Source organism: Anser brachyrhynchus, assembly GCF_964034855.1.
Source record: "Anser brachyrhynchus genome assembly, chromosome: 11".
NCBI classification, from domain to species: Eukaryota; Metazoa; Chordata; class Aves; order Anseriformes; family Anatidae; genus Anser; species Anser brachyrhynchus.
In genome coordinates, this window is record NC_137706.1 from 20,305,640 (window position 1) to 20,328,252 (window position 22,613).

At 44.5% G+C, this 22,613-nt stretch overlaps 1 protein-coding gene across 1 annotated transcript in view; it reads left to right on the top strand.

Moving 5' to 3' along the window:
- ZWILCH (zwilch kinetochore protein) overlaps window positions 1-22,613 on the top strand; it is a 194,827-nt gene that overhangs the window by 53,133 nt on the left and 119,081 nt on the right. Inside the window, exon 21 of the transcript XR_013938108.1 lies at window positions 21,311-21,466. The gene's annotated coding sequence lies outside the window, so the exon portion shown is untranslated. The remainder of the gene's footprint in view (window positions 1-21,310; window positions 21,467-22,613) is intronic.

Below are 22,613 nucleotides of genomic sequence, written 5' to 3' on the forward strand. Positions count from 1 at the left end.
TGGGCATCCCGGGTGCTGCCCCAGGTGTGAGCGGTGAGCAGGGGGTGTCATCTGGTGAAGGGGCAGAGGGACGGAGGGACAGGCGACGTGGGACTGCAGGACGTTGCAAACGAAAGAACTGGTACATTCATTTTCCAAAATCACATTTTTAATCCAAATTGAAATGCTGTTACAGGTCCCCGGAGTTGTCTCGCTTATGGATGTTCCCCCTGAGGAAAGGATGAGGCTTCATCGGCCTGCTGCTGGCATGCATAAGGCACTGCCCGGGAACTGCTGAGATGCGGGAGGAAGCAGCCCGGCAGCTGGGCAGGAGGAAGCCCTCGTCCTTCCCTCTCAAAGAGGAGTCCCAGGCGGTGGGCTCCTCTTAAGAGCAGCCCGAGGTGGCTGTGCGAGTGTCAGTGGCCCAGGTACCAGCAGATGGTGCTCAAGAACACGAAATGTTCTCCCATGGCTTGGAGGGCTGCTGAGCTTCTGAGGCTCTGCACTCCAAATGGCTGCTGGCGAGCTGCGGCTTTGCCATCCTCCCCAGCAGAGGAGCGGAGGTGCAGGACTTGGCCCCATTCTCCATTATTTTGCACAGAGGATTTAGGAACAGCCATGTGGATCAGGCAAAGTTCCGACGCAGAGTGCCGAGGCAGATGGACAGCTGTCCCCAGCCAGTACTTATCCAGAAGAATATGAGAACCTGGGCGTTCAGGGGTCGTGCTTCTCGTGGTCGGCACCAGAAGTGGCCATACACAGGGAACGCAGCCGAGCCTTTGTGCTGTGCTGCCGTGCCTCTTCCGAAACACGCAGATTGCCTTCACTTCTGTGTTGGCCTTCCCTCTTTGTGCTACAGGTCACTGGTGTGGGATGAGGGAGTCTGCTCAAGGTGACTGTGGGAAAATAGGTTGGATCAGGTCTTGAATCAGTTGCTTCGCAAATGGGCATGGTTTTTTTTTTCTTTAAACCCCTACTGTAGAGTTGAAAAAGGAGCCCTATGCCCCAAGTGAAGTGAATTAATGTTTTGCGAAGGGAGGGTGTAATCATTTATTAGCATTGTGCTGGACAAAGTTCTTTGTCTCTGCGGATTTGGCCAAGTGCCCAGATTCAGGCAGCCTCTGACTTTTGCTGTAGTCTCTGAGATAACCGCTCAATGAAACGAGGCTGGAGTCGCCCCAGCTGACATGGATCCAGGGAGCGAGCCCTGTCAGGAGGAACAGGCTGGAGCAGTGCCAGGCCCGTCAGAGGTGGCCGAACTTTTTGTAGATGTTTGGGGTATTTATGGGACGAGGGGAAGAAGGGCTCTGTTTGCAACATGAGTCCGGGTTCTGGTCAGGTTTTGCTTACCGAAGGTGAATTGCTCATCTCTAGGACCAGACCTTATTAAAAGAAGGGTCAGTTTCTCTCATCTGTCATTTTTTTTTTTCTATGGAGTATTGAATTTACTACTGCCTAAATTTCAAGACGTCCCTGGCTTGTTTTCAGCATTTGGTTCCGTATTCTGTTTCCTACGGACATGTACTCTGTGGCTGGCTTAAGCTTTGTTTGAAAAACACCGCCGACTTCAAGGGTAAAACCTTTCCAGTACGAACGCGGTTAATTTAGTATGAATGTCACTTTGAGCGTTTTCCCAACATAATCTCCTTAAAGGTTAATCATAAAGTGAAAGAATGTGCTCTGGATTCTGACACAATGCCTGACAAATATTTTCAGCAGGCCACCGCTAAAGAAACACAGGTGTGGTCTTACTCTTAATGTCTCTGGAATAGTGTTGTATCTTTGCAGAAACAAAGATAAATTGAGAGCTTAACCCGTTGGCTTCTTGGCATTTAAAAAAAAAAATTATTTAACTTCCACTTGTTCTGTTTTTGCTCATCCGTAATTCCCTGTGGGAGATCGTGTTTCAGAGAGATGAAATACTCTTGATGTCTTTATGAAAAATGCAAACAATGTGTTATTTTTAATGATGCCTCAGACTTTCTGTTCTGTTGAATTCAGCAGGATGCTCGGAAGCCCAGTATTTACACTGTAAGCTTTAAAATGTTTTGGACTTGAAAACAAAGACTTTAAGGAGATTAAATAATCGTATTGAGATGTGTTAATAATTTCTGGGATTAATCCCGATTTTTTTATTCAGGCAAATCTACAATTCAATGTTCTTGTTCAAAAGTAAGCTGAAGAAAAAGGATTCTAAAATTTAGCTTTGCTTCAGCACCAAAGGGTACACCAAAGGTACACACGTATCTGTTTCTAGCAGTTGGTGACACCTTTTTTTTTTCTTTTTTAAAGTGTCCCCCTGTTTTTCTTAATATAACTTGCCATTTCCTTCTTCAGTCTCAGAACCTACAATTAATAGATTTTGTTTTGTTTTGTTTTGTTTGTTTCCTGAGATAGGATTGTATAGAGGGAAATGGGATGTTTTATGGAAACATAGGAAATCTGTTCAGGTCCTGTCCTGGTCATGAACACAGCTTCTACTAAATTATGTAACGTTACTGTCTCCTCCAGTAATCTCAGTTTCATTCTCAGAATAACTGCATTGCAGGAGTTAATATGTGCGGAGAACCTGCCAGGGTAAGAAGCCTGCGTAGCTCTGATGCTGCTTCGTGCACAGGTCGTTGCAGAGCTGAAGGAAAGCCCTTTATTGTGAATGCAGAGCGTAAGTAGGTTCCTTACGCAGCAGCTGGTTTATTTGTGCAAACACTTTTTGGCTTATCCTTTGACTTATCGCTTTACGATGTTCTCACCGCAAGTATGCTCCTACCGATTCCCTGAGTCCTCTGGTCAGGAGAGGAAAGGCAGGATAGAAGGGAGCATGGAGAGCTTCCTCCTTCCTCTCCCCAAACTCCATTCCTCCTCGCTCTCTCCGATGAGCCAAATGCTGAACCGGCTGTACGTGTGGCTGTGAGGGAAGAGGCTTGATGGAGGGGAAGTAAATAACCCTGTTTCCCCCCCCCTCTTTTTTTCCTTTTTTCCTCCAAGGAAGCTACTGGATGTATTTATTAGGCAACATTCTAGTTAAAAGTGCTCAACATTTTGGAGTTTGGTCCCTCCACTGCATTTGTGAAAGCAAATGTGTTAGACACGGCTGTCTGCAGAAGGTGGGGGTCTTCTACCCTTTGGTCAGTCACTCTTCTATCAGAGGCCTAATTTTCTCAAGGTCTTCAGCTTTTATCCTTTCCACATCTCTGGGAGGTGATCGTGGTACCCTCTTTTCACAGGTATGAAAATAAGACACAAAAAGATGGAGACTTGCACAGTCTCGTAGCAGGGCAAGAAATGAAAATCAGGTTGCTGAAATCCTGGGTTCCAGCACTGACCTCTAGCCCTCCTTTCCCTAATTGTGTTGGGAGATCTCTGGCTAACTGAACATGCACACAAAAACCACACAGGAATGCAGTTTTTAATGCCATTGTTTAGTCCACTGACTTTCACTGAGGAATTCCTTTACTGAGACACGCAGTCTAGGCTTGACATGAAAAACTGATTAAAGTGTTTGAAAAAACAGAATAGGACTTTCCAGATTCTTCAAATATAATTTCCATTTTCCAGTATTTAAAATCTGGTCAAACTAGAATTTAGACTTCTGGAAGTCTGAGGGGGGAAAAAAACTCTCCTACTGTTAGAAATTCATACAAGTCATGCTGTAAACTGGCCATTATGATATTTCATTTGTCAGCATGTACTACAATCACTTATTCTGGATCCCTTGGGCAGGCTGCCTTTCAAATCAATATTAATTATGCACCACTAGACAGTAGCTAATCTGAAAGAAAGAACAGGTTTCATTTAACAGATGACTGATGGTTCCTAGCCTCCCCGTGAGTGTGGGTTTTGGTTTTTGTTCTGGTTTCTTTTCTTTCTTCTGAGAAATCTCCAATCACAATATTGGAGGGCTAATTGTGTTTTGCTTTGCCTAATTAAAAGAAAAAAGTTGTATTACCTTGCTTTGCGTAAATCTAACACTGAATTCAGAATTATTTCTATCCTCATAATTAAGGTTCTGTGAGTTCTGTTAGATCCATCAGCAGAGAACTTGAGCTCCAGCACCTAATGCCTTCGGAGAGCTCACCCCTGGGTAACGTTTTTATTCTTTCTGGCGACTGTCCAGCGAACAACAGAGGAACGTGACGAAAGTAGCTTTGAAATGTGTGTTTATTGCATTGTCATCATGCCAGAAGTAGCCGTTCATCTGAAATTGGAAAAAGTATTCCTCATAAGCATCTGAGTTTCTGGGGAGTGATCTGCAGTAACCGTGAGCTGGATGCTCTGCTGGGATGGCTGAGCTTGACAGGTGATTTCTGTTAGGGTTAGAGGTGGCTCAGTTTTCTTTCGTCACTGGGGTGTAAATGGAAAAATACCTCTTTTGTAGATGATGTAGTAGTAAGACAGCTGGTAATCAGTGAAAATGAGGATGTTGGATATGCCTTTGGAGCTGTAAAATTACCTAGATAGGCAGGAGTAAGGATCAAAGTAATAGAAGCTCTTGATGCGAAAATGCTCATGAATTGGAAGACGGTTGGAAGGTTTCTCACCCAGCCCGGGCCCTTAACTGCATACACCAACAGCACTCGTGGCTGTTTGTCCAACCCCTTCTCAAACCTGCAGCGATGGCCGCTCACAGCCTCCCACCTGAACCAGTCCAGGCTTTTTCCAAGGGTCTGAACGGTTCCAGCAGCTCCGTGGCAGCCATCAGAGCTGAGATCTGCTGACTGCAGACAAGACGTTCCCTTCTGCAGGAGCAGAGATGTGCAGGTTTGGGCGTAAAATGTGCTCGGTGGACTTGCAGTTTGCCATATCTGTTGGTAGTTTAGCCCTGAAGCTAAACCCAAAAGATGAGCAGCCTAACTTCTGCCTGCACAAAGGGGAAGAACTACCGAGCACTGAGGCATTTCCACCTGTGCTTCAGGTCAGTAGGAAGGTTTGTGCACCTCAGATCCGAGTGGGGTGCAGTGTCCTGGCGGCGTAGGCTCCATGCTGATATTTAGAGTTTTTCAAACATGAGTTGTGCCAGGATTTGCGGAGAACAAAGCGTTACTTGATGTGGGGAGGGTGCTGCTCATACTGCCCATGGCTGAGTCTCTGGTTGCCACTTCAGCCCTGCCCTCTGGCTTTCCCCGACGGCTGGGATGGATGTGAATTTGGGCCCTTCGTTTTGTAGATTGCAATATCTCTTAATCAACATTCTTGGCTCTTCCTTCATCGCCGTAACTCACTCGAGCCCCTTAGCTAGCAGAAAACTCTGTCAACTCTCCGTGTAAACTGAGACGTCACCGCCGTGAATGGGGCTGGAATTTTATTTATTAAGTCAAGACTCTTGGATTTCTAGCTTTTGATTTGGAATGGCAGCCGCGAAATACAACCCTCCCTGGCCTGTCCCTAGGGAAAGGAAGCGTGGAGTGGAGCAGGCGGTGCAAGGCCAAGGGTCAGTCTCATGAGAGAGGTGGCCCAAGCACAGCTGCACAGAGAAAGCACGCTTTCAAAAGGAAGGAGTATCTTCATGGGGCTTAGCGCAAAGTCCTCCATGCCCGCGAAGGAACACGTGCTGAAGGAATCATGAGGAATACACGGTCCGGGTGCTCTCCTCCTGTCATCACTGAGCGATGTACCCTTACCGTTACTCCATGCTCGTACCTCTGCGGCTGCTGCACTCGAGTCTTAAAAAAATTAAATTCAGTATTAGCTGAAGGTAGGGCACAAAAGTAATTTTATTTTATTTTTTTGGTCACTTTTAGGTTGTAAACTATAAATACTTTGAAAATCATGATAATGATGAATGCAACCTGAACAAAGTTTTAGAGCACTGCATCGTGGTTTTTTTTTACTTGCTTTGCCATCTGTTGATGGGAACAAGTCTTCTCACCAGGGGAGTGGCAGTTTCATTGCCACGTTTCTCTGAAAACTGGGGGAAAAGAAACAATGCAGCAAGCAGTGTGAGCACCATCACAGGCCGCTTATCTGTTGGTGCTCAGTGCTTTAGGAAATATCCCTGGGGAAGCTGTGGGAGGGGGTCTTTAAGGCCTCCAGCCTGTTAGATTATGGAATTTAGAATTTAGGGAAGTCTGAAATTTAAAGAAAAAAATTGAAATGGGCATCATCTATTTCTTTTAAGTAGGCATATCTGAACATGATTGCAAATTACTCATTAGTATATATATATATAAGAGCTTTTAAATTAATTTTAGTTATCATTTTAAGGTCAACTTTCTCATATCTTATGGACCTCTGTTGAAAAACGCACACAATTAGGAGCACAATTGACTTCCTTTTTTGAAAGGGCTGTTGGAAAAATAAAGAAGTTATGTGTTTCCACTCGTACAAGCACAGAAATAAATACAATTGAAAAAGAAAAGCAATAAACAAACATTCACAGTTTAGGCTTTTTTTTTTTTTTTGGTTAAAAAAAGTTTAAAACAAACTAGGCAACACTCCAGGAAATGATTCCTAATGTTTTAAATATATTGTTTTAAATTTAGGTGATCCTTCAGCGTATTAAGCAGGCAGGGGAACGAGGAAACATTGTTGTAGGTTACCTGTTTATAAACTCTGCCCGCTGGTATTCCAGAAATAACCGAGCGGCACAATTCACACAAGCACTATCAGAAAACAGATCGTCTAAATCAAAGCTTAAACCTGAAATTCTTGTTTACCATTGTAACTGAACCTCATTTGCTGTGTTTCTATTCAGACAGCGATGTAAATAAGATATAAAAGAGAAATTGTTGCGGGCCGGATGTGAGCCGAGATGCGGAGCCCCTTCCCAATACAATGCCTCCCGGCCCGCTTTTGACCTTAGCTGTGCTGCCGGGGTTTGCAGGCACAGGCACACAAATCCCTCGCCACGTTGCCTGCGGTTTTTGCCTGGCTCTTCCCAGTGGCCGAGCCCCTTCGCGATGTCTGGAGGTGAACCACAGCTGCTGGTTGTTGCGGGGTAAGGTGAGAAGCAGCGCTCTGAGGAGCATGGCTCGGCCTTCTGCTGAGCTGTGGGTTGGGTTGGCTCGGCTCGACCTGCTTGGGCTGCCGGTACTGCCTGTCCTCCTGAGCTGGATGCATCGCCTTGTGTTCTGCCTGCTTGTAGCCATCTCCTGCCCTGCTCTAAATGCAGGCTTTGGGGCCAGACCGTCATTTTGTAAAGGGCATTTACGGTGTCTGGTTGTGACTGGATGTACTACGTACCGTAATCATCAGCCCCAAGCCTCCCAGATTTGGATGTGTCTGAGGGTCTGGGTCCGTGAGAACCCAAATAACGAGACATTACAGTCATCGTGTGTATCAGTTAGTAACAAAAAAGTGCAAATGGCATTTGGGTTCCTACACAGCCTTCTGCACACCCAGTCGTTTGATTTGAATGCTTATGCATGGGTCATGCATCTGCAGACTTTGCGGGATGTTTGCATTCTTTACATGTTAAAACTTTGGGGTTTTCTTTAAATTCTTCCATTAGAAAAGCACTCTACATTCCTCTGACATCTGCGGTCTAATATACATTATATATAAACCTGGGTTTATTGGAAAAGTCTTTACTTATTTTTCAGCTTTTCAGAGCATTTATTGGAGAAGATGCGTTTGGCATGGCGGACTGTGATGGAGTACAACTGTGTTTTATCTAGCACTGTTTTCAGGAGAGCAGATTGCTCTAGAGAAGCCCAGTTGTTTCCAGCAAAGATTTACTGCCTGCTTGGCACCGTTTGGTACAAGGCTGCAAACGCTCCGAGGTGGAGGCGCCGTGAGACCGTAACACACAAGGCCACAATTTTCTCCCTCTCCGGGAGCATTTTTAATCTGGGTCAGCACTTTTTGGGGGTTTGGCTCAGCGCTGGCAGGGGAGCTGCTCTGTAATTTATGACTGCTAGATGGTGACCAGGTTACTGGATGTTTACTGGGTGGACGTGTTGCTTTGGTTTAATAGGAGGCTGTCATTAAAAACAGGCAGCGAGGAACCAACGTCTCAGGGCGAACCACCCAAAGGCCTGGTGCTCTTGCGGGGCTACGGGAGGGCCAGTGGCTCTGAGGAGTCTGGCTCAGCCTCGTACTGCATTTGCAGAGCTGGTGTGGGTGAGCAGGAATTCAGAGAACAAAGAAAGCCTGTCTAAATTATAAGGGACTCCATTTCTCCAGAAATTGGGAACTGTTTGAGGCTGCTAGGTTAACAGAGGTGTTGATCTGAGTGTTTTGAAGAAGCCAGTACTGCCTAGGCTACCCTACAGGAGTGGTAGGACACACAAGTTAACAACACTGCTCTTCAGTTGTTGTTTTTCTCTTTAAAGAAAGCCCTTCCCGTGACCTTGTTGTAACTAATTAAAAAACAAAGGTTGTGTCTTAGGAAGAAAGATTGGTTTGTTACCATGCAAAAATGGGAAGACTTGTAGGTACCAAATTCGGAGGTACCTCTGGGGGAAATGTGCTTTGTAGGCAGGGCACAGAAGTTCAGAATATGTCTGATGCAAAGAAAAACACATAATTTCCAAAGACAGGGTTCCAGGAAAGACTCCTGAGAGGGAATATAAGGGGAATAATTATGCAACTACTACAAAAGTGAACTGAAATCAACCAGGCAGTGACAGAGGCCTGGAAGGAAGGCAATATTTTCCTAAACTAACACTTTGCACTGTTACAGACGACTTCCTGACTCTCCCAATACCGACTCTGTAATTTGTTGAGTTGAGGATTTACTTTCAAACTCTTGAGAAGTCCCCCTGCCCACTGACTGCCGTGGAATTTCTTCAGGTGTTTCTTCAGCATACGCCAGAGTTTTCAGCCTTTGATTGTTCACTAGTTCAAGTTATAACCACTAATTAATTTTATTTTAGAATGAAATTTTGTTTTGTTTTGGTTGTATTGAAAGGTTTGAACAGAATGGATAAATGTCACCGTTAGTCCAGAGACAAATATTTTTGAAGTTCTCATAAGAATGTGTGTTAGAGGAATTAAAGAATAACTTTGTGGGCAGTGGTCTGATGGGACTACTTGGGTGCTAGCTGCAGAGTTCAGTCTGCTGGGACTGTCTTGTGCTTCACCTACAAGTTTATCACCTTCTCATGGCTTGATACGTTGCTCGTGTGACAGCTCTTAATTGTAAGGTCTTTGTTGTACAAACCAGCATCCTACCCATGTCTTGTTTGCAGTTTCTGAAATGCTTAATTTAACACAGCGAAGAACCCAGGCTCTGAAAGAAGCACGCAGATGATGTGTCTAGTATCAAATGAAATCTTAGTCAAATAACTTTTCCCAGACATTATTAGCTGCTTTTTTCATAGGCATGTGCTGCTGGAAGCCTTTAACTTGTTCCAGAGAATGCAAATTAAATGAAATTCGTTATAGGCCACTGAATGCTGCTGGATTCTTGGTTTTACAAATTAATTTCTAACAGTTCCAAACCGTTTCCTCATCCTGAGCCTGCAGGATTGAGATAGTCGATGTAGCCTGATGTGAGAGAGGAATCAGCCTGTTCATTTCCAGTCCACCTCCAGCTATCTTTACCTTTATGGGTCACTACCGTCTAAGCATGTGAGTTAAAAATAGGTGCTGCAGAGCCTGTTCCAGCCAAGGAAGCCTTCTACTGTGAGTATATAGTATCTGACTGGCATGGGAACCCGAAAGACATTGATGTATGCTTTTCTTAAAGCTGCCCAGTAGAGCTGAAAGGCTTGGTACAGGGCCCTTTGGCAGCTGTTTAGGTGGGAGCATGATTTACCCCCTTGCAGTGATACTAAAGCTGTAACCTATATCTACAAATTAAAGTCAAGGATTTATGAACCTTGGAATATTTTACCCGTGCCTCTGAACTGCCAAGTGTAACTATTCTGGGCTGTAACCCAAAACATAGTTTACTGAAATTCCACTGCTTTAATGATGACTTTTTTTTTTTTTCCTATAGAAAACAATATGAAACATTCTGCCATCCAAACAAAATTACATTCTGCATCTGGAATTTGTTGATGTTTCCTTTTGCTGCTCGTATACATTCGATTCAATGAAATGGTTAGCAAATGCCATCGTATCCTAAATCTTGGTTACTGTTGGTTGTTACAGCTTTTGCATTACAAAAGGGAACTATTGGATGGCGAATTCCAGCGGTCACTGTGTGGAATAATGTCCTGTCCTTTCTCTCAAGAAGATTTGAAGAAGTAGGTCGCTCGGGTTGAAATATGTCTTGGGAGAAAAGATGAAACCATTTGGGTGTACATTGCTTGAAATGGCTCGCATCTTGCGTGCACAGGCAGTGAACTTCTGCGCTCAGTCAGTAGGGGTGCTGGAATCGGAACGGAAAGGCGCTTAGATCCGCAAGTAACGGAGGTAGGAGTGATCTCTTAGGGAATGGTTGGTGGTGCTGTGGGTACTGGAACAGCAGAGGCAGGGGAAGATGGTCCTGTATGTTGCTTGCCTGTGCCTTCCCTGCTCCCCTTTCTGTCCAGGATGCAAATGGCCTTTGTCTCAAGGCTAAGAAAGAGCTTGCTCCGCATAGCAATTCGTGTTCAGTCTTCAGAGGTGAGCTGCTGCTTGTTCTTTGTTTGCAGAGTTAAACATATGGTACTGCGTATCACGAGTTCTTTCATCCCAGGATGATCTATGGCAACTGGGGAGGGTTAAAAGGAGGCAGGGCTGTCAGGGACAGAGGCACCAAAGCCTTCAACACGTCAGGAGATGTGTTGTGCAAAGCTCTCACGAGGCAATGGCAGGCTTTCAGGTAACCACAGAATGAGCTCTGAAGCCAGTCTTTAGATGAGGGTAGAGGTAATCCACAAACGTGGCCCTGGTGGAGTACACAGGCAGTGTAATTTACTCAGGTTCCTGCTCTGGTGGGCAGAGCAAGTGGATGTTTTCCAGATGTTTGGAGAGATGTATTTCTGAAACTATGTTGTAGGAAAACAAACTACCACATGAAAGGACGCCAGTGCCAGGAAAGTGAAGGAGAATGGCATGCATTAACAGTGCTTAATCCTTCCTTTTTTCTGTTCTTGTATTCTGAGAAGTAGAGCTTGTGATGATCAAGGGAGCTCCTCTGTACTAAGCGTTCGGTGGCTCCTAAATCCCTTTGACTTCACATGTCTTCTGGTGAATTTTCGCCATGTGAATTTAAGAAGGTTGTACACAAGCACTGTTAACACAACTTCTGGTCATCTCCATTGTTGGAGATGCTATAGAAACACAGCTGAATTGGGAGTGTGTCCGTATTTTCTTTTAATTATATTTATTTATTTATTTATTGTTGGTCTCATCCCCAAAGCATGTCTAGCAGAAGTCTCCCATGATGGCATGATGGGGACGGCACTGAAGCTGTGCAGGGGCGGAAGATCATCAGACAGCCCCAGTTGCAACCGAATCTTTAAGCAGTGGTGGTGTGTTTAAAACAGAGTCGGGGGGAAGAGAGGAGAAAAAGTGATTGGATGCAATTCCTTGGAAAGAGCCCTTTTCACTGCCTGCGTAAATGTCAGCAGACCTAAGCTTGCTCCAGCTCTACGGGACTCTGCAGTCCATCCAGCTGCAGTGGAACTCACCCTGCTCCTTGGGTCGGTCGTGTGCAGGTCCTCTGTGAAGTGCATTGCCCAGGAACCCATTAAACCAATGTGGTCATCAGCTGAAAATGAGCGGTTCAGTGAGAGGCAGAAAACCCAGGCTGCTTCCTGCCTTTTGCCTTTGCCTCAGCGGGTTTTGGGGGTTTCCATGAATGTGTCTTTCAGCATTTTACAATGAAGATCCCTTTCAATCGGGGCTTTTCTGAAAGTAATTTGGCAAAGTTTAGCTACGTGCTTCTTGCCTGAGAGCTCAGGTTCTGACCGTGTGTGCTTAGCTCTGTCTGTCATCAGCAACCACTTTAACCTGGGGTGAGGATGCAGGCTCTGAAATCCTCCCCCCCCAGGTTATATTTGTTAAAGCAAGATGGTGAAAGGCGAGGGAGGCAGATCACAATGCGTGGAATGAAACCCAAGGGAGTAAATGCACCTTAAGCTTCCACCGTGTTTTTACAAAAGTTAGAGTCGGCTCGGTAATTACCTGCTCAGCAAGGCGTGCTGATGTGCTGCCCTTGCTTCCAGTAAGTGGAAGTTTAACCAGAGCTACCTGTCCGGGAGCAGTCTCGTTAAGGAATCACAGCAGGGTTCACAGAAGCAAGTCCAGGAAAGACAGCCTATTTCGGTAGGGCAGCGCGGTGATGTTAGGTGTTGTGGGTCTGTTCTCTCATTAAGCTGCCCCCGTTTTGGCTGACCCTTTACTGCGTGAGGGTTATCGCACCTTTCCTCTCTCTTTCTTCTTTCCAGCTTGGCTGGACAGCCACATCCCTTTGGTCCTCTGGTATTGGGGCATCTGTTACCCCAGCCCAGCTCAGCTCAGGGGAAACCGCTCAGCTTGGGGCACTTGTTGCCCTCTGTCACTGTGACTTGCAGTTAGGACAGCATTACAGGAACAGCTCTGCTCGTGAGTCAGGCTGGTAGCGTCTGGAAGATGGGCGAAGGACTTGAGCAGCATGTTAGGTGTGGCAGCGCGTTCACCTGCATCAGCAGTGTCCACAACAGAATAAATGATCGGCCCTCTGTATACATACCGAACTCTATGCAATCGTATCTCGCTCTTTGAGAATCATCCTACAACATCTTTTTGGTGAACCCCTTGCAGCTTGTGAGCATTAAACAAGTGCCGGAACGTCGCTCTGTTTGGAAGGGGAGGGTGCCTGATGGGTCGTGAAGCACAAGTCCAGGGGAAGAACTGAGAAAGCCCAGTCCCTGCTATCACAGGTCACTACGTCCTCTCATCTCCTCTGTGAATTCGTAAACATCCATTTGAAAACACAGTAACATTTTTGTGTGGTTTGTGTTTCTCCCTTCCTGCTGGAAGGCCGTGCCAGAATCTTTCTGCACCCTTTTCTAATTTCTATGAGAAATTTATTAATGGTTGGCTTATATCCACTGCTTGTTGTGGAAATGTTTTCCTTTAGATTAAATGTCTCTTCTTCCTGCAGTTCTCCCTTCTGATTTCTTTACAGAGAGCCCTGTGTGTCCCCTCTCACCCTCACTTTTCTTGCGTCTTAAAAGGTGCATGCATCCCCGCAGAGCCTGCGGAGCGGTGCGGAGGCCCCCGAGCTGCTGATTGCAGGTGACGTGGAGCAGCTTTGCGGGGGCTCTGCAGCCAGGCCCAAGAAGCTGTCCGTGCTGTGGTGCTCCTTGCATGGCTCCGTCCCCTGCATCCAGAGGGATTTCAGGTGTGTTACCGTCAGACACAGCCAGCAGGAGTGAATGGGAGCTGAGGTTGTATCCTAAATCTCCTACCTCCGATTCGGCCAGGGTATCTCAGAGCTTTGAAGCAAGTAATCGCGTGTCCCCCGGTGCCTTTCTGCGACTGCAGGTTGTTCAAAGACCTGAAGCAGTCGTATATGATCACACTGAAATTGTTCATTCAGCTCGTAGGCTTCAGCAAACTAGCAACTACTTGGTGTGATGTAAAACATGGAAGTTATTAAAGTGAAATAACATCTTTCCATTCAAAAATTTACTAACCATATGGGAAGTTTCCAGGGGTAACTCGTACATATCAGTGTAGTGTTTGCCAGTAAGAGTGTTGCAGACGTTTGTAGGACAGTACAGCAGTTCCCCTGCACTGTCTCACAGGGAAAGGTTTTCTTTGTGTTCTTTACAAGCACTTGACACTGAGAACAGTGTGCTCACAGCACCAATTACATGTTAATATAGGTTAATAGAAGTTCATGTGTCTGAGTCTTGAAATGCTTAGCGCTCCTTTCTGCGTTGCTTGACAGCTTTATTACTGCACATACGAGGAGAAGCGAGTTCAATATGCTGAGCACTATCAAAAGATTTTTCTTTATGGTCTTAAGAGGGCTTATCTGTAATTCCTGGCTGCACAATCTTTGAAAACTATAATGTTACAGACAGGGATTTTTTTACACATGGTTTATTTTTAAAAAAAGGCGTTCTGAAGTAGAACGGGGTCATTGTTAACTCCTTTTTCCCCCTAAGCTCTTTTGGTGCAGATTTGCACCGTTGCTCTGTTTTGTCAATCTTTGGCAATTTCAGTGAATTATTCAATTTGAAAAATTGCCTCAAGAGTACCAAGAATTGAACTATTTCATTGTGACATTTCCCAAAGGAAGCTGCAGTTTGCGGAAGAACTTTTGCCTTCACCTGCAAAGGTTGATGCTCATTTTTGAAAATGACGCCGTCTTTCCAGAAAGAGATCGTGCGTTGCAAAGCAGATTTCTGATCTCAGGATTTCTGATCTCAGAATTTTTTGGAAAGCCTCCCCCGTCACCCTTTTTTTTTTTTTTTTAAATTTTCTTTAAAAAAATAAAGTGCTTGGCTCTTCACAGGAATTTCTCTTTTTTCCCATTCCTCTTCTTGTCCGCTTTGGTTTTTCCCTTTGACCTCCAGCGGTTGCTGTTAGCACGCAGTGATGCCCAGCAGTTCGCGCTGCAGCCCCGTGCCTTGTGTCCCCACGTGTCCTGCCGGTGCTGCCCAGAGGTCCTGGTGGGGCTCACAGTCAGACCAGCAGGCTGGGCTGCTCCATCCCAGGGGCTTTTTCACTCACAAGACCGGGCAAACAATCCACATTAGATATGAGAACTTGTTGGATGCACACAAGTTTTTTGACAGGTAAGGTGTATCTGCCCTGGCTGCAATAGTAGGGCAACTTGTCCCTGTTTTACTCCCGCGGCTACATCCATATCAAAATATAAATATTTTGTACATGTTATCAATTATCTGCAGCACTATTCTGCTCTTGAGCTGTATCGTGAACCTCAGCACCACTTTTTTATGCTTTTACTGCTCTACTCAGATTTCATCCCTAGAAGAACAAAGAGCGAATGTTATGTGTAACCGCAGAAATATCCAAGTAGAACAGGAAACCCATTTAACTGAGTACTGATACAACTGGGATGTATAAAGAAGCTACAGCTGTAAATGTATTTCTGGGTAGCCGAGTTTCTATTAGCAGACACTAGAAATTTTTAGAGATCACTGTGGGCAATTTGGTTCTGGGTCATCTGGAAGAAGGTGGCTCGAGAGTTCTGTGTTCTCACCTTCTGAAAGCTTTAAAACCGTTTAAGGCACCCAGCAGAGCGCCCGGTAACGGCAGCATTTGGAGTCGAGCAGTTGCTGTGTTGGGTATGGTTTTACAAAACGGCTGCACTGCCCCAGGTGAGAGCTGCTCCTAAGAGGGGTGGGATGAGCAGGAGGAACGAGGGGTTGCGAAAATGACTGCAGATTTGTACGCCTAACCTAGCTGCAAGAAATGTTGTAGGTTATTTTATTGTCAGGGGGGAAGAATGCATTTCTGCTTCACACAAAGTACAGATGGAGTCCTGCTCGTAGGCAGAGGAGGAAGGAATTATTTGAGCCAGGAATTACGTAGAAACTTTTTCAGAGTTTCTGTTCACACACGGTTAAAAAACCTCTGTCGGGCGGTGGCTCCCGCTGGGAGCTTCACGCTGCGGAGAGGGGGCAGCGGGAGGAAGATGGTGGGGGGAACAGACTGTTCTGCTGCTCTTTGTTTCTGCCGACCAACAAAGTGCTGCATGACCTTAAGTACATGAACTGGGCAGCTTCTACATCTTTTGCAAATTACAGAGCCGAAGTATGGAGCCCTTTGTGCATTCAGCTCTTCTGGGATTTGACGAACTGAAGAGCTCTGTACGGAGGGGTGCTGAGCGCGTTGCCTCCTTCCAAGTCCGGGGTCTGCATGAGTCTCAGCCATATTCCAAGTTCATCATAGCCTTGGAATACATCTAAATCTTTCAGAAATAGGCCTCAACTTCTTGTTTCCTTCCTCTTTCAAAAGCACACCATTGGTTCTTACCGAGCTCAGGCTTGGAGCCAAATAAATCCGGTCTTTCTATGCCACGAGCACGCCACACTTCTGAGATACGATGTTCCCAGGAATGGTAGCAGACTTCACACAATTAAAACCCTCTGGTTATTTTCTTTTTATTTATGCTCCCATGTTAACAAATGCCTTGTTTGATTACCTTTAAATGTTGTGTTTCTGGAATGAAAATAGAATATTGGCTTTTCACTCTGGCTTCTAATTCAGTGCGCCTTATTATTGGAGCTTAGGAGAAAGCTGAGAGGATTTCTTATTTTTTTTTATACAAAGGCTAGATTGTTTAAAGACCATTGTAAAACCAAGTGTTTAAATACTGACCATTTTAACTTACTTCCAGTACTCTGCAGTACTTGGTAGACAGTTTCAGTCTTTTTCTATGACTCCTTAAAAAGTCCTTAGCTGATGGAAAAGTTTTGTGTCAAAATCTTGGCTAGCTGTTAGAAAGCTGTACAAGACCCTGGTGAAAATACCTTGCATTTGGGGATTTTGTTCATTTATGATGGTGCTTTTTAGCTAGACTGGCCTTTCTGATGATGAAAGGCAAAAGAAAGTTATAGACAATTTATTTGCCACAAAGCTGTGCAGAAATAGAATTCAGGATTTGAGTACATTTTGTTTAATGCCTGTTTCATCTGGCTAATACAAAGGACGTGGGAAAGAGGAATAGATGACAAGCATTTGTATGAAATGCTCTGAAAAATGCCTTGGATTTGAATATTTCTCTAACCTCTTGGGAAAATCCATGGCTGGCATTTTCTTCAAATACAGCTGGTTCTGTTCGTGCTTCCCATTTGAGGAACTGTGATGGTTTTAGTTAAACTGAAGGGGTCCTAATTTGGCACCTGAATTCCGCTTTTCTCTTGCCCCAGAAAATTGCTCTGAGCTCTTCTGGAGTTTTCTATAACATCGCTCACAGGGCTGGGTCTAGCAGGCTTTTTTCAACTTACCTTTCTTGAGCTGTACGAAGGAGGAAATTCAGATTTTTGATAAAGTCTAGTTATTAGCATTTTACTTTTGCTTACCTGTTTTAAGTGGAGTTCTTTCTGAATCGGGATTTGCATGATTATTTTGAGAAGAATACGAGTTTTTGCATTTGTATCTGCTTCCAGACCTTCAATATGTCCTGAAAATTAAGGAGTTTTTTTAATAAGTATTTTGATAGTTATTTGAAAAACCTGAAACAAGGAATGAATGGGAACAAATTACAAATGTACATCAGATGGGATAAAACTGGTAATTTTTCCTGTGTGCTGAAAAGAGTTAGAAACCTTGGAAAAAAATGTCCAAAGTTTTTAATTGGTAACTACAGTGTTCATCTCTACTTTACTGATAATTAGTGCCTGAATTTGTCAGTTCACATTGCAGAGCTGCAGCTTCTTAGATCTGAAACACTTTCTGTTTTCTGTCCAGTTGGTTTCCTGTAAAGTGCTGAATTATTCTAGCTTTTATGGGTCATTGTTAAAAATGGCAGGAAGGGTCATTGTTAAAAATGTTTTCAGAACTTTGATAACCCGTTTATCAACTGATTCACATGTTTAATCAGTTAATAGGTTTTCCTTTTCAGTGCATGGGAATTTCTTTGTTTATCTTAACTGAGTAACTGTTTCTGCAGTGGAAAGAACTGTAGTTGACTGATAATCTTTCCAAATATGCGGAGTTTGCTCTTATGATGCAAGTTATATGGCTGTATTCATAAGGCTCTATTCATAGGGAGCAGCTCGCCAGAATCGAGCGCAAGCGTCTGCCTGTGAATGAAACCCCCAAATGCCCCGGTAGCTTGGGAATACAGAGCACGGAGCTGCAGTGATTAGGCAGCATGTGATAAGGCTTTTAAAGGCACGTGAGTATTTAAGAAAGATAGGTGGGTGCTTTTGAGAATGTTGCTGGGTTGGTAAGTGCCAAACATGTACGATTCCTTCAGTACCCGGTCAAGAATTTCTTGAAAGGATAATTTCTCACCAAAAACGCTGAACCCAAGTAGGGGAATTCAGCGTAGACTGCTATTAGACAGCCTACTACTGGATCATCATCTCTTCGTCAGAGCAAACAAGCCCAGGGCCACCTCTCTCCGTACGAAGCCCAGTATGCCCTTTCCCTTCTTTTTTGAGAGCACACTCTTTGCTCATATACAGCTTGCAGACAGTTGTGTTTTTTTCCTCTTTTTTTCTGCCATTCCCATTGTAATAAGGCCAGTCTGCTCCTGTGTTTATAAACAAACTTCAGGCCAAGTAGAATTGTAAACTTTATTTTGTTTTTTTGAAATAAATTCAGTGATGGTGTTTGCTTTCTATGTACAGAGCAACTTGGCATGAAATAATACACAATAATAAAGTTGCAAAATTTAAGTTTACATAACATTTATCTGCCTTGAAATTGCAGATGCTTTGAGAGCCCTGCAACACTCACTTGGGCTGGTAACAGAACCATGCTCCTACAATCACAGCGGCTTCTGAGAATTGGCATCACATTTGCACATGTGAGAAAGAGTTAGCAGCTTGTTTTATGTGATCTGGTTTCTTTCTAGCTATGTTCATTCCAGTTCCTGTGTGAAGGAAATGTGTTTAGACGAACACAAGTCCGAAGTGGGAACCCAGGCTGTGCTGGAAACCCAGACACAGGAGTTTCGTTGGTGTGCTTCGGACTGGGGAAGACATAAACATCTTAGTACAAAGTCAGCCCAGTTTGACAGGCTTGGTTTCAGGCGTTGCGGCTCAGATCTAAACTATAAAGGTGTTTCTAACTTCCTCTGACGAGTGGCACAGAAGTGCGATGGAGTATATTCTGTCCTGATGAGAGACCACTGGGGACCGCTGCTGGAGAGGCTTGGTTGGAAAAAGCAGCTGGGAGTGGTTATGGACCATGAAAAACGTGTATCCGGAGCCTGGAGCTTCAGCTTTGTATTAAACCTGTGCAGGGCTGTGGTGCCATCAGAACGGATCCAGTGCTTTTTCAGCCGATCTGATGGAGAATGAATGGGGAGGAGGCTGCAGGGTGGCTATTTTTTCTTGTGGCCACTAAAAAGCAGGAGATATAGGAGAGAAGCAGTGGGATCCTGTGCACATGGGCGAGAAGAAAGCAGAAGTTTGGGTTAAGCCATCTGTAAAAGTTTGTTGAGTCAGCCACTGTTTAATGTATCATTAATTCAATGTTTTATTTGATAAAGCAAAACTTCCTGAGACTTCAGCAGGCACAAGGCTTTAGGAAGCGTTGCTCTGTGTCTGCTACTGCAAACTGGGTTAAATGTGTTTCTTTGTTTCATCCTTCTGAGATAACGTGCAGCCAGCAAACCTGTGAAATATTTCGCTCACTTCCAGAAGATCCCCCTGCCCTCTCCAAGCCTGGTGCTCCATGATAACAGAGCTGGAAAACAACTGTCATAACTGTGTGTAATGAAAACCAACGGGACCGGGACTGCCGGTGGTGTTCGAGTATTTTTCCAGTTTAAAAAAACATTTGTCAGAAAACAAAGATCTTTATTTTACAAATACTGTTGTGAAATACAGTGAAGATAAATGCAGAGTGGTGTTTGAAGCCGTTTTTGGCTGTTTTTGTTGTCATCAACTTTCTGTCCTGTTCTACTAAGAATTCTCTTTGTTGAGAGGCAGAAGCGAGTAAGATCTTCTGCCGTGTTCCTGCAGCCTTTTGAAATTTAAAACCAATTCATTAGGTACAATGCAAGTGTAGAGCGCTGGCAATTATTAGGATTTCAACAGCAAATATTGCAGCCCATGAAACATTAGACTTATTTCCTTCTTGTTTAAACCATCGTAATGCGTTTCGCCCGGGCTAAATGTGCTCCTGAGCCTTTATGTCAAAGTGAATCATGCTCTAATGCTCGCCAGATTAAACCTAAATGCTGCAGTATTTCCCTTCTCATTCTGGCTCTTCCGACTATGATACTATTATTCGTCTAGTCAGTTATGTGCAAGTGTGGATGAGGAGATGTCATTTATGTAGGGATGCAGACACACGCGGCGGTGTCGCTGAAGGAAGCCGAGCTCCGGTTGTGCTCGGCGGAGCCTGCACTTCCCCGCAGTCTTCCCTTTTCCCCGTGCATGAAGAAAAAGCCGAGCTGATAATTAGGTAAAAAGCATAATAAGATCCATGTCTGGAAGGCCGGTGTGGCCCAGAAGACTTTTATTTGGGTGAATTTCTGGGACGAATGCGAAGGATCCTGGCTACTTAATTGCTCGCTCGGCTGCGCCCCGAGAAGATTTGGGTTAATGACCGGCGGGCCCGAGGCCGCCTGCTCAGTGTGGCGGGCCCTGAGTGGAAGAGACAAGCGTGGCCGGGCCCTCAGGAGCCGCCGCCGCCGGCGGCCACCTGCGCTGCGGGGTTATTAGAACATTTCACGTCAAAGCGTTCGTGGCGTTGGAGCAACAGGCCCAATTAACGGGCCTGAGAGCCCCTCTCCAGCCAGCCGTCACTAACACTCCAGATAAAATTTGACATCTTTTCCATCCCCCCCCGTCCCCTCCGCGGAACTCTTAATTAATTTCAGTGGGTTTACCGAGGGACCGTGGCACTGCTGAAAAGGCAGAGGACTTTGCTTGGGTAATCAGCTTAAATACCTGTCCGTTTCCTGCTCCCGACTTCCCATTTGGGAGACATAAATACTGTTTTTATTTTTAAATCTTTTTTTTTTTTTTATCTCCAATTTCCTCCGGTTTTTCTGATGTGCCTTGTATGAGGTTCCATTTCAAAGGGCAGGATGGCGAGGCCTGTAAACTGGATGCAGACGGCAGCCTTTAAGGCCGACGCTGAGCGCCTGTACTGGAGGCAGGGGTAATGAGGGGTTTCACAGGGAAAAGGTACCTCTTCCCTGGCAGTCACAAACGGTGATAATTAGGAAGGAGCGCGCAGTTTCAGTTATTTTTATGCTTAAACACCGTTGCTTAAATCAACATTTCGCATCTCCTGCTGTAGCAGCAGATCGGTGATTTGAGGTTAAAAAGGTACGTTTGTTGAATACAGTTTTGTAACTGTATTCATCTGAAGGCATGCCAAGGACTCAGTCGGTTGTAAGATAAGCTTTGAAATGCTGCAATTACAAGACCATGTATGGACAGAAACTATTACAGAAGGCTCTGGGAATTAAATATGAATATATAGCGCAGCTCCTGCCAGTATTGAATTTATTTCTGTCAGCACTCAAGAGAATCGCTATCAAGTGGAAGGGTGCTTCACGGGGTAAGGCCTTAGGCCTTTACTCAGGTGAGAGGTGTTTAATCTGGGGAGCGTGACTAACCTGCAGAAATATTCCTATGCTTCAAATTATGCGTGCACTCAATTTTTTTTCATGGATTCACCAAGAGTTTTTGCCCATCATATCCCCCTTCGTTAAGTGATGGGGAAATTCTGTTTTCTGGAACAACAGCTTGGGATCAGAGATATATCCTGCTTTTAAGAGTGGTTGGTTTGTTGGTTTTCTGGTTTGGTTTGGTTTGGTTTTGTATATGGCCAGTATTTCTCTAAACATTCTCTCTTTTTCTTACAGAGCAGTAGCAGTTGTCCAAGAAAAGAAACCAAACTGCCTGTCAGCCACAGCAGCTTACCATGGCTGACACGGCGAGCCTTGGAACACAATGACCTCTGTAGATGGCAGCCAGCAGCAAAAACCTGGTTGGACCTGCAGAGATACAGCACAATGAAGGTGAGTACAGCATCCTCTTCCCAGCTGATAATTTCTCAAAAATTCCTTCCCAGCCATTTTAGGAATCTGTCTAACACCGCTGTGTGTTTTTATTCAAGGGCTGTAAGTGATGCTGTGCAGGATTCAGAACATTGTTCTTGGGCACTGTGGAGGTTTCTAGCAGCAGGCAGATGTCACATGAAAGGAGAGGTTCATCATCTCCTTAAAGGATCAGTGTGGCTGTTCTGGGTTTCGCATGTCTCCATCTGGAGCCTGCAGGTGTTTATGTGTAGCTTCATACAGTGTGTGGTTGGCAATCTGTGTTCAGCACCTAACAGAAATCTACCAAGTAGTCAGAAGCTACTTGGATATGAAGAAGAAGTGGTCTGTAGGCAGACCAAACTTTTCAGGCCACCACTATAAAAGGTCAATTTTTGTTTCAAAAGCAAGGGGCTGGGTGGGGTTAATATTAATCATATCAGTTGGTTGGAAATAGGATTGGGCTTCAAATCCGGAGTTCCCTAGGTGTTTTGTAATCACAGTGTCTGGACTCAGCTCAGCTCCTAGAAAGACATTAAAACAAACTGACAGACATTTGCAAGAATAGTGCATACAGTATTTCCAAAACTAAGCTTAGGTAGCAAAATGGCAGCCACATTTTCTTAAACATTAACGCGTTAACAGTAATTGTTAAAATGTGATTTTCTCTGGGGGAAGGTATTATATTCTTTACCTCATGACAGCAATAAAAGCCAGTATCTATTTCCATCTATCCCAACTGGAAATGGATAATACCTTTCCCTGACGGGTCTAGCGGGAAAGACGTACTCTGTTCATGGGTGTTTGGTAATTGAACAATTGCTTTTTTGTATTTTAATGATGTCAGTTTACACATTTGCTAGCATTTCTTTTTAAATGTCATCCTACAGTGCTGCTATTTCTCCACTGCTGTTTTTCTAGCATTGTTCAATGATGAATCATGAAAGTTAACTTTACATATATGTAATGCTTTATGTATATACATATATATTTATATAAAAATCTGGGTGGTGGCAGGGAGAGACTTATTCTGTCTGCCTCATCTTTTGTTTTGATCTAGTTGCTATAGAAATACTAAGATCAATTTTGACAGAATAAAATACTACAAATTACATTGTCGGATTACCTC